This window comes from Nicotiana tomentosiformis, chromosome 3 (genome assembly GCF_000390325.3).
Source record: "Nicotiana tomentosiformis chromosome 3, ASM39032v3, whole genome shotgun sequence".
Classification (NCBI taxonomy): domain Eukaryota; kingdom Viridiplantae; phylum Streptophyta; class Magnoliopsida; order Solanales; family Solanaceae; genus Nicotiana; species Nicotiana tomentosiformis.
Genome location: NC_090814.1, coordinates 146990065 through 147003270, shown reverse-complemented (window position 1 = coordinate 147003270; position 13206 = coordinate 146990065).

Genomic DNA, 13206 nt, shown 5'->3' with positions numbered 1-13206 from the left:
AAATTGACATTATGGACCTACTTTAACTTACGAAATTGAAATCCGACCCCGATATCAAAAAGTCCACTCTCTGTCAAACCTTTCAAAATTCATCAAATTCCCAACTTTCGCCAATTGACGCTATAATGATCTACAGACTTCCAATTCAACATCCGAACATGCTCCTAAGACCAAAATCGTCGTACGGAGCTATTGGAATCGACGAAACTCCATTCCGGAGTCATTTTCATATAATTCAAACTACGGTCATATCCTACGACTTAGACTCCCTTCTTAGGGACTAAGTATCCCATTTCACTCCGAAATCAAAGATAAATCCTTCCGGCAAGTTACATAACCACAAAATCAAGTATATGGAGCAATAAATAGGGGGTCGTTACAGTATATTTTATACGTAGTGTGTGGGTTGTTTGGGGCTAAGGGATTTTTTTTATATTTAGCATGAAAATGGTAGTATGATATGGTATGTCATGTCCTCACGCATTCATCACTCATTTTCCCCATCATTAATAGGACAATTCCATTCTCTTCGTCGATTTCTTTCCTTTGTTGTTGTCAGCTGCTTGTGAGGGTTAGTTATTTAATTTATACTATACTTTATTTATTTGTCATTTGTTATTTGTTGTGTATCTCTATATTACAGTTCTTTTGGTTTCAAATTCAGGCTCTTTATTTTTTTTAATACTTCATTTATTCGCTATACTTCTCACGGAAATACCTTTTCTATTTTATTTTTATTTCTTGGATTGGGTCAATTTCTGCAAAGAAGATTCAGGATTTGTTAAATGCCTCCAAAAATGCATCTTTGACTACATTATTTAACACCATCATTGAAAAACAAAAAGGGCCGGTATACGATTTATCATAACTTGATAATGATAACCAAAATTATTTATCTCTTATTCAACTTCAACGCATTACCAGCAAGTCTAACAAAAGAGCAATAATACTATTACAACTATGAAAATAGCTAAGATAGTGCTCATTGAAAACTAAAATTACAAATAACTAGACCTCCTTCACCTGCACGAAATGTCCTTTAATCTCTTTCACCAAAGGAACACAGCTACCAAAGATTTCAGCGGATCCTACAAACTTTCTATCGATCAAGTTCGCACCAACATTCCCAGGCTCAATCTATGCATAGGTCACATTTTTTAGAACAAAAATTAGATGTGAAAAAATCAAAGTATTAAATTATAGGAGTAAACTAATTTATGTTACAATCTTCCAGTCTCCATTGAAGATATATTCTTCAGGAACAAGCCTTTCTTTCATCATGTAAATTTGTAAAAGCAGAGCCTGAACCGGGAATCAACCTAACAAACCCATCACGGGAACAAAGCTTGCACTGCATTTACATAAGTGCAGAGAAAAAAATAATGTTAATAGTAAACAACTTTAAAATGATGAATAATTTATTTCTATTTTTTTACCTTCAACTTGAGGTTAAAAATCTTCTCCTTATACCTCACTGTCTTATTTAAATAAGCACATTGCTCTCCTATTATATCCCCACAATTATCACACCTCATCTAAAAGTAGATTCGCATACAAAAGAAAATACGATAAGACAAAGTAATCTCTGCTGAATTCTAACTATGTATAAGAAAAAGAAAAAGATAGAGGAAGAGGCTAAAACAACCATTAGATATTCTTAGGAAGAAAAATAGACAGAGAAAAGAAAAAATGGTAAGACAAGTATTCCTCTGTTGAATTCTTACTATATATAAGAAAAAGAAAGAGATAGAGCAAGAGGTTAAAGCAGACAATAAACCACTAGATATTCTTAGGAAGAAAAATAGAAAGAGGAAAGAAAAAAAATGATAAGACAAGTATTCTTCTTTTGAATTCTTACTATGTATAAGAAAAAGTAAAATAGAAAGAGAAAAGAAAAAATAGTAGAACAAGTATCCCTCTGTTGAATTCTTACTATCTATAATAAAAAGAAATAGATAGAGGAAGAGGATAAAACAGAGAATAAACTACTAGATATTCTTAAGATGAAAAATAGAACAAGGAAAGAAAAATGGTAAGACACGTCTGCTGAATTCTTACTATGTATAAGAAAAAAAAATCGATGGAGGAAAAAAGGTTAAAATGGAGAATAAAGCACTTAATATTCTTAGAATAAAAATTGATAGAGGAAAGAAAAAAAATGTAAGACAAATTTTCTTCTAGTGAATTTTTACTATGTATAAGAAAAAGAAATAAAGAGAGGAAAAAAGGTTAAAATAGAGAATAAACTACTAAATATTAGTAGGAAAAAAAATAGACAGAGAAAGAGTTTACCTTGAAGAAGTAACCCATTTTCTCATTATCGACTCCTTTGTTTGGAGCCAAAGATTTGACGTTCTCCATTTTGGCAGAAATTTCAAGTTGGAACTTCTAAGATTTCATCTTGCAGACAAAAGAGTTGATTTGAGCTGATTGATGGATGTTACAATGAAAGTAATGTTGTGACTATAGGGTACATTATGTACGTAGTGTGTTGGTTGGTTCGGGCTAAGAGCTTTTTGACATTTGGCATAAAAAAAAAAAGGTCGTATGTTGTCTATATCTATATTAAAGTTCTTTTGTTTTTCAGATTCATGTTTTTATTTTTTTAATACTTCATTTATTCGCTATACTTCTCGCGAAAATGACTTTTTCATTTTGTTCTATTTCTTGTTCGGGTCAATTTCTGCAAAGAAGATTCATGATTTGTTAAAAGCCTCCAAAAATGCATTTTTGACTAAATTATTTAACACCGTCATTGAAAAACAAAAAGGGTCAGTATACAATTTATCAGAATAGAAAATGATAACCAAAATTATTTATGTGTTGTTCAACTTCAACACATTACGAGCAAGTCTAACAAAACAACAATAATACAATTACCACTATGAAAATAGCTAAGTTAGTGCTCATTGAAAATTAAAATTAAAATTACAAATAACTAGACCTACTTCGCCTGCTCGAATAGTCATTCAATGACTTTCACCAAAGGAACACAACTACCAATGACTTCAGCAGATCTCACAAACTTTCCATTGACCAAATTCGCATCAACCCTCCCACTCTCAACCTATGCAAAGGTCACAGTTGTTAGAACAAAAATTAGTTGTAAAAAAATTAAAGTATTGAATTATAGGAGTAAACTAATTACTGTTTCAATTTTCCAATCTCCATTGAAGATATATTCTTCAGGAACAAGCCTTTCTTTCAACATGTAAAGCTATAAAAGCAGTGCCAAAATCGGGAATCAACCTCATAAACCCATCACGAGAACAAAGCTTTCACTACATTTACATATGTGCAGAGAAAAATATTATGTTAATGGTAAACAACTTTAAAATGATGAATAACTTATTTCTCTTTTTTACCTTCAATTTGAGGTTAAAAATCTTTCTGTTATACTTGACTGTCTCATTCAAATAAGTACACTGCTCTCTTGTTATCACCCCACAATTTTCACACTCATCTAAAAGCAGATTAGCATACAAAAGAAAATACGGTAAGACAAAGTAATCTCTACTAAATTCTTACTACGTATAAGAAAAAAGAAAAACATAAAGGAAGAAGCTAAAATGGAGAATAAACCACTAGATATTCTCATGAAGAAAAATAGACAGAGAAAAGAAAAAATGTAAGACAAGTATTCATCTGCTGAATTCTTACTATGTTTAAGAAAAAGAAAGAGATAGCGGAAGAGGTTATAGCAGAGAATAAATCACTAGATATTCTTAGAAAGAAAAATAGAAAGAGGAAAGAAAAAATAGTAAGACAAGTATTTCTCTGTTGAATTGTTATTATGTATAAGGAAAAGAAATAGATAGAGGAAGAGGTTAAAATAGAGAATAAACCACTAGATATTCTTTAGGAAGAAAAATAGAAAGAGGAAAGAAAAAATAGTAAGACAAGTATTTCTCTGTTGAATTGTTACTATGTATAAGAAAAAGGAATAGATAGAGGAAGAGGATAAAATAGAGAATAAACCACTAGATATTCTTAGGAAGAAAAATAGAAAAAGAAAAGAAAAAATGGTAAGACAAGTAATTCTCTGTTGAATTCTTATTATGTATGCGAAAAAGAAATTGATAGAGGAAGAGGTTAAAAAAGAGAATAAACCGCTATATATTCTTAGAAAGAAAAATAGACAGAGAAAAGAAAAAATGGTAAAATAAGTATTCCTCTGCTGAATTCTTACTACAACAACAACAGCAACGACCTAGTGAAATTCTACTAGTGGGGTCTGTGGAGGATAGTGTGTACGCAGACCTTATCCCTACCACGAGGGATAGAGAGACTGTTTCTCAAGAAGACGAAAAGAGGCAATATATCAGTACCATCAATAAACCATAAAATAAAATAACAACATCATAATAACCAGGAAATAGATGAAAAACACAACAATAACCAGTAGATAAAGCCCGACAATAACAGGAACGAAAGAGTAGTGAGAACTCAAGACTAACCACTAGCAGTCTAAGACTAAATCCTAATAGACTAGCCGCACTCTGGTGCGCTGTAGAAATATGCACAATTACCTCCTAACCTACAACCTTAATGCTCGACCTCCACAACTTCCTCTCTAGGGCCATGTCTGTATAGGTCAAAATCTGCCTCAGTGGAATTTAGCATGGAGCGATATCGTGGAAAGCGATATGGTCGAGGTCGACTAGTAGATAACGGGGCTCGTAGCCGAGCAGTCAATAACGGTCGAGGTTTAGTATCAAGGGCAGTGCTAATGGCTAGTTTTTGTAATAGGATATTCAAGAGAATATTCCATTGAATATTCTTGGTGTCTGTACTTTTAGGGTTGACTAGGGTATGTCTCATATAAATAGAAAAGGAGATAGGGGAAAAGGGGTATATAACATTCTCTGATAAGAACACTTTTTAAGAAGAAGACTTTCTCTCTAGAAAAGATACAAACACTACCTTTCTGAGAAGATTCGATTATCTATTTTTCCATGTTTTCCCATCAAATCCGGGAATAGTTCCAATATTACAGCATTTGCCTATCACTCGTCACTGTCAGAAGGAGGAATCATCCACCCCATTCAATATTGGGTGAATCATTCTTCTTATTTACGTTAATGCCTTTTATTATTATTTATTGCTTGAAATTTTTCTATCATTAATGATCTTGAAATATTGAATGTGCACAGCATTTAATCCTCCACCAACACTGTCCGATTTTATTTGGGTTGACTAGTTATAAATCTGGGAATATTATTATTAACTTGTTTTAATCCCTTTTTATATAAAATTAATTAGTTTAATCAAAGGTTTACATTTTTTGGTCAAACAATGTCCTCGGTAATTTGAAGCCACGCCATGTCCTGCCTGATCACCTCTCTCTAATACTTCTTAGGCCTCATTCAACCTCTCCACGTACCCACCAAAGCCTGCCTCTCACACCTCGTCACCGGGGCATTAGGGCTTCTCCTCTGAATCTGCCCGAACCATCTGAGCCTTGTTTCCCATAGCTTGTCATCCATGGGGGCCACTCCTACCTTCTACCGAATATATTCATTCCTAATATTATCCATCTTAGTGTGCCCGCATATCCACCTCAACATCATCATCTCTACTACTTTCATCTTCTGGATATGTGAGTTCTTAACTGGCCAACACTCAGCCCCATACATCATGGCCATTTTAACCACCGCTCTATAAAACTTACCTTTGAGTATCGGTGGCACTTTCTTGTCACAAGGACTCCAGACGCTAACCTTCACTTCATCCACCCCACCCTTATATGGTGTGTGACATCCTCGTTGATCTCCCTATTCCTTGTATAACCGACCCAAGGTACTTAAAACTGCCCCTCTTGGGTATGACCTGAGAGTCAAGCCTCACTTCCAACCCCTGAGGCATTCTTAACTTGAAACCCTTAGACTCAAGGGTCTGTCTCCAAACCTCCAGCCTCTGGTTAATGCTGCCTCACGTGTCATCAATCAGAACTATGTTATCAGCAAATAACATACACCATGGCACCTCCCCTTGAATATGGTGTGTCAGTGCATCCATTACCAGGGTAAATAGGAATGGACTAAGTGCAGACCCTTGGTGCAACCCCATAACTACCGAACGATGCTCTGAGTCGCCTCCCACTGTCCTAACCCAAGTCGTAGCTCCATTATACATGTCTTAATAACCCTAATGTAAGCACTCTGCTGAATTCTTACTATGTATAAAATAAAATCGATAGAGGAAGAAATGTTAAAAATAGAGAATAAACCACTAAATATTCTTAGGGGAAAAAATAGATAGAGGAAAGAAAAAAAAGGTAAAACAAGTTTTTCTTTGGTGAATTTTTACTATGTATAAAAAGAGAAATAGAGAGAGGAAGAGAAGTTAAAATAGAGAATAAACAACTAAATATTCTTAGAAAGAAAAATAGTGTCACGACCCAAAATTCGCTAAAGGTATTGGGGGCTCCTAACACCGCCGTCAGGCAAGCCAACAATGATTTATCAATTTATTTACTCATTTAAGTGTTTGAAATCAAAGTTTTCCCTAATTAAATCGTATGAAATAGAGATTTCACAATTACAATAACGAACGACCCGTAGAAACCCCCAAAACCTGGTGTCACAAGTGCATGAGCATTTTCTAAGGAGTGCAATAATAGTACAACATCCCTCCCAAATATAATAAGACAGAATAACATAGAAAGTATAATGGAGTCTCGGTGGACTGCAATGCGTATCCTGGAATGAAGCTCACATAAAGTTTCCTCAACAGATGAGCCTACGCGCCAAGGTGATCATCAATGAACCTGTGAGATCCTGCACATTTAGTGTAGAAGTGCAACATAAGTACGTAAATCAACGCGTACCTAGTAGATATCTAGCCTAACCATGGAGAAGTAGTAACGAGGGGTCGACATCAACACTTACTAAAGGTACAAGCAAATAATATAATAATCCATAACAAGTATGAAGTGCACAGCAATAGTGAAGTAAAACTGTAAATCTCAAAAGTTTCCAATTGCTTACTTTAAAGTATGAATTTCTCAATCTTGTATTCTATCTTAATATCTCCGAAAGTTGTTAAGTGTCATCATCAAATAAACCCGGAGTACCATATAAATTGCCGGGCATCAGTAGAGAGGTTAACTCGTGAATATTCGGGCTACAAGCGATATAACACACGATTCTGCCGAGGGACGTTTGGCCCGATCCGGAATAATATGTATACTGTCGAGGGTCGAACGATACAAACCAAAGACGCACCTATATGCTGTCGAGGCATTCGGCCCGCTTCACAATAAAAGGAAGGAAGTTACCAAATTACGAGACACAACACCGTATGTGGGTACAAAATGGATATAATCTTTACCTTTTCTCAAATAACTTGCCCACAACCCAAAGTGTTAAGGCTTGGCCTAGTATACATATAATTATTTCTAAATCAATTTCATTTATAACTTCGATTAATTAATGTCATCTTCATGAGCTCAAATAATTCAAATATTACAGATAAGATCCTAGATGTACCCGAACATAAACATGCTATAGCTACGTATGGACTCTCGTCACCTCGTGCGTACGTAGCACCCACAACTAGTTCGCACATCCATACCACCAATCATACTAGTTATGTAGGGAAACCACAATCCGCAAATCAATACACAATGCCTCTTCCACAGAACACCATTCCTAGGCGACACTAAGATAACGCCAGCTCACTCTAACTATCTGAATTCTTTCCTGCTCATCCGAGCTCGTGACGTTCTTATCAACACCGACCCATAGCCCTGATCCTAAACTTCCAATTCCCATGTCGCTCACTGTACCTATCATGCCGCTACGCGATAATACACGCATTCACCATAACCCTTGAGCTACTAGTGGAATAACCACTTCATTGGTTAGAAACCTTTCACTTAGCTCATTGCAGAAGAACTACTGCAACTCGCACTGAATTCCCAAACTATAGTAAACGCAACCTCAAACTGTGATCTAAACCGTCAAAACTCTTCCGGAATCTATTTACACAACAAAGCCATTTGAATCAAATACCCCCGAAATCAACCAGGTCATGATGGTTGTCAAGCTCGCATGTACAACCACAAACCACGTGTATAACTTCACACAATAAAGGAACTGATCCTTTCCAAAATCATGTTGATTCAGCCATTACTAACCGACCCAACTTCTTTCAATTTACCCTTGACCTATATTAGAAATATAATATCTCCACTCATAACATATTGAACTCAATTTGCACTCACCCCGAGTGACTCGAATTGCGAGACCACATCGTCTTAATACTCATGAACCATCTCATACCCTCTTTAGGCGCTCAATAGCATCTCTGATTGGTACACCCATTCTGCAAGCCCTTCCACGAATCCAAAGATATTTCTTCCTTACCTCCAATATTGCACTGCATACCCGATGATAACATGGAACATTCCCAGTCCTGTTCGCAATCCACTATGAAGGTTCGATCCTTAACCACACAACGAGCCCGAAATCCTTAGGCATTGCGCTTTTATTCTTGAACCCACTAGAACCATTGTTGAGAGTCACCCCCTCTGGACTGATCCTGAATCTAACCAACTTCAACGCTCTGCTAGAATATGAACACACTCTCAAAGAAGCAACCGGCTGAATTCTTTTCCTTGTACAGTACATCCACAAAAAGCATAAACTCGGAGTCTTCCAAAATCCTGCACCTTAATCGACAAGGCGGAATATAGCATACATTTATCAACTTTGCTGCTCGAATTACCCCTGATGTTTCCTTTTTATTTGTCACAAATAATCCACCAATGCACCGATAACCAGAAGCTGCATAAGCCAACAACCACGCGATCCAATCATTGACGGTGGGGCTCCCCCACTTAGCTGTAAGCTACCATCACATAATATTGAGCCCACAACGATTCCCCTTCTCATTTACCATGATCCTGCATTGTTAACCCGCCCAAATTCCTTGTAGTTTCTTATTAAACTTTTCATGAACATTCCAAATTATCTGCCATAATCGTATACTCGACCTTCTGTTTCGTAGTACGTAGAACTCTTCGGAGAACTTCATCAAATCACACAACTGCTGACCTGCCCACAGGGGATAGCCCACCTATGGTATTCCTTGCCGACATCTCCCCACGATGCTGCACTGGGTGCAACTAACATGCATTTAGTAACCCTCATCCGAACTTAAGTCATATTGCATCTGAACAATAATCGATTCTTCACAACCCTCTTCATTTCAAGAAAACTCCTTCCTGCCATATTCAATCTTTCTCCATACAATGACCATTACTTCTAATAAAATACGTAGACCAAATCACCTTTCATCACGGTTCCCAAACTGCTCAGCACTTTTTCATGGTACGTGGCTATCCTACCACAACATCCATATGCTAATTTGCTACTCTTACTTTGGTTAAATCATCTTCTTTAAACAACTTATCAACCTCTGCTTCTCATACTTGACCTGCTAATACTCAACCACCGCGAAACACTTCATGTCATGCCTTCCCTCATACTTGCTGCCAAATGTTGCATCAAATCAAAAATCCATCTCTGTAACACCTGAACCAATAGGTTGCTACAGACTCTAAGCCTCTTCAAAGATCATCTTCCTCGAGCCATCAACATTAAAAATACCAATTCGAGTCTGAACCGCTGCACACAGCTATCTCTGGCAACCGCCCCTCAGGCACCATTCCATAACACCTTGCCCCGTAGGCAAAAATCCAAGAAGACTGTAACACCAGCGAACCGTAATGAGTTGAAACAAGGACAACAACACCGCATCACAATGAAAATTTCACCACGCTCGAAAATATCAAGTCTCATTAATTCATCAACAAAACCCGAACATTCATAGTCCAATTGCCTTTCCTTTGCTGGAATTAAATACTGAATCTCTAAATCATGCTCTGAGAGATCCTCTTTTTCTGCCATTCACTGCCTCAACACGTAAACGAGCACCCCACCATTACATCAATATCGTGCGATAACGACGCATGAACGTTGTAGCAATCTGTGCATAGCCCCAAAACCACCCAAAATATAGCTACTAAGCTGAATGACAGAATATTCTTCCGCAAGGAGACGATAATAGCCTGCCCAAACACGCAGGGAAAACAACATCTTGCACCACGTCTGCAGTACCAATACAAATCCTCGATGCCTAATAGATAACAACGCTCTGCGTCACGTAATATTGAGTAGGAAGGAAATAAAGGCACAAGCCTCAATGGAATCAAATCGCACAAAGTGCTCCTAACAGCCCCGTAGGTACTACTAGACTTGCTCAAGACTCGTGAGACTTAAGTGAACCTAGAGCTCTGATACCAAGCTGTCACGACCCAAAATCCACTAAAGGTCGTAGGGGCACCTAACACCGTCGTAAGGTAAGCTAACAGTGATTTATCAATTTATTTACTCATTTAAGTGTTTGAAATCAAAATTTTCCCTAATTAAATCATATGAAATAGAGATTTCACAATTACAATAATGAACAACCCGTAGAAACCTCCAAAACCTGGTGTCACAAGTGCATGAGCATTTTTTCTAAGGAGTGCAATAATTATACAACATCCGTCCCAAATATAATAAGACATAATAAGATAAATAGTACAATGGAGACTCGGTGGACTGCGATGCATAGCCTGGAATGCAGCTTACATGAAGTCTCCTCAACAGGTGCGCCTACGTGCCAAGGTGACCATCAATGAACCTGTCAGATCCGGTACATTTAGTGCAGAAGTGCAGCATGAGTACGTAAATCAATGCGTACCCAGTAAATATCTAGCCTAACCCCGGAGAAGTAGTGACGAGGGGTCGACATCGACACTTACTAGAGGTCCAAAAAAATAATATAATAATCCATAACATGTATAAAGTGCACAACAATAGTGAAGTAAAATTGTAAATCTCAAAAGTTTCCAATTGTTTTCTTTAAAGTATGAATTTCTCAATCTTGTCTTCTATCTTAATATCTCTGAAAGTTGTCAAGTGTTATCATCAAATAAACCCAGAGTACCATATAAAATGCCGGGCATCAGTAGAGAGGTTAACTCGTGAATATTCGGGCTACAAGCGATATAACGCACGATTCTGCCGAGGGACGTTTGCCCCGATCCGAAATAATGTGTACAGTGCCTAGGGTCGAGCGACATGAACCATAGATTCACCTATATGTTGTCGCGGCGTTCGGCCCACTCCACAAGAAAAGGAAGGAAGTTATCAAATTACGAGACACATGTTTACAACACCGTATGTGGGTACAAAATGGATATAATCTTTTCCTTTTCTCAAATAACTTGCCCACAACTCAAAGTGTTAAGGCTTGGCCTAGTATACATATAATTATTTTTAAATCATTTTCATTGATAACTTCGATTAATTAATGTCAGCATCATGAGCTCAAATAATTCAAATATTACAGGATAAGATCCTAGGTCTACCCGGACATAAACATGCTATAGCTACGTATGGAATTTCATCACCTCGTGCGTACGTAGCACCCACAACTAGTTGCACATAACAATACATATCACCTAGGGGTAGTTTCCCCCTCACAGAGTTAGCCAGGAGAATTATTTTGCTCCGAAGTTCCATAGCCGGCTCCAGAGCCCCTCTAACACCTCAAATCAATGCCCGTCGATCCAAAACTATTCAAACAACGTGCAAACCAATCAAAATATACTCTAGTACCCATAATTAATTGATTTAAACAATTCACAACTCTGTTCGAAAAGTCGATAAAATCAACCCTCGGGCCCACTTGCCCGGATTTCAAAAATTTCGAAGATAAACTTTACCCATAACACCACAAACTCAAGTATATAATTTATTCCAAATTTTATGTCCAATTTCGTTGTAAAAATCCAAAAATACCAATTTCTAGGTTTCTTTCAAAATCTCATAATTTCTACCAATTTTCATGCTTGAATCCATATAGAAATCATGTATTCAACTCACAATGTGAAGAAATCACTTACCCCATTATAGTTTATGAAGATGGCACTCCAAAAGGGCTCCAAAATCGGCTCCCATGGACGAAATGAGATGAAAATGAGGCCAAACCCCCGTTTTAAAGAAGCCTCACTGCCTAGCACAATTTATACTTCTGCGGTGAGAAGGTCGCTTCTGCGGCTCCAAGTCTCGCACCTGCGAGAAACCAAGCCAAGGTCGCTGGCCGCATCTGCGTCCCTCATGCTGTCACGACCCGAAATTTTCCACCGTCGGGACCGTGATGACGCCTAATATTTCACTTGCTAGGCAAGCCAATGTTAGAGAATCATTAAACCAAATCCTTATTTCCATTCAGTAAATAATAATAATTAGCTAAGATGAAATATAATAAGTGCTGAATATCATAAAATTGTATTAATTACTACCACCCGGATCTGGAGTCATAATTCACGAGCATTCTAGAATTTACTATAAGTAATAGTCTGAAGGAAATACAATTGTTTGAATGAAAGAAATAGTAGAACAAAAAAGATAGATGGGGACTTCAAGGTTTGTGAATGCCGACAGATCTACCTTGAGTCTCCGGACAGCGAACCAATAGCAAAATCTCGATCAACCCGAGCTGGTATCAAAATCTGCACAGAAAGTGCAGAGTGTAGTATCAGTACAACCGACCCCATGTACTGGTAATTGTCGAGCCTAACCTCGACGAAGTAGTGATGAGGCTAATGCAAGGCACCTACAAATCAACCTGTACAATTTAACAGTGTATAAACAAATAACAGAAATGAAGAACTAAACAGGAAATGTCGGGAGGGGAACATACTGAGGGGAATACAAGATAAAGAACTACAACAGAATGATCACCGGAGCAGTCAATATACCATGAATCAACAGGAATAGTGAATACAGCAAGGAAAATAAATACACGATATCAGCCTTCGTGCTTTTACTCTCAATCTCACCATAAAATATATAGAAATGGCGCGGCATCACCCTTCGTGCATTAACTCTCATATCATGGCACGACATCACCCTTCGTGCTTTTACACTCATAATATGGCACGGCATCACCCTTCGTGCTTTTACACTCACAATATAGCATGGCATCACCCTTCGTGCATTAACAATCACAATATGGCACGACATCACCCTTCGTGCATTAACACTCACAATATGGCACGGCATCATTCTTCGTGCATTAACTCTCATATCACGGCACTACATCACCCTTCGTGCATTAACACTCTCCCTTACCATAATGCAATGCATA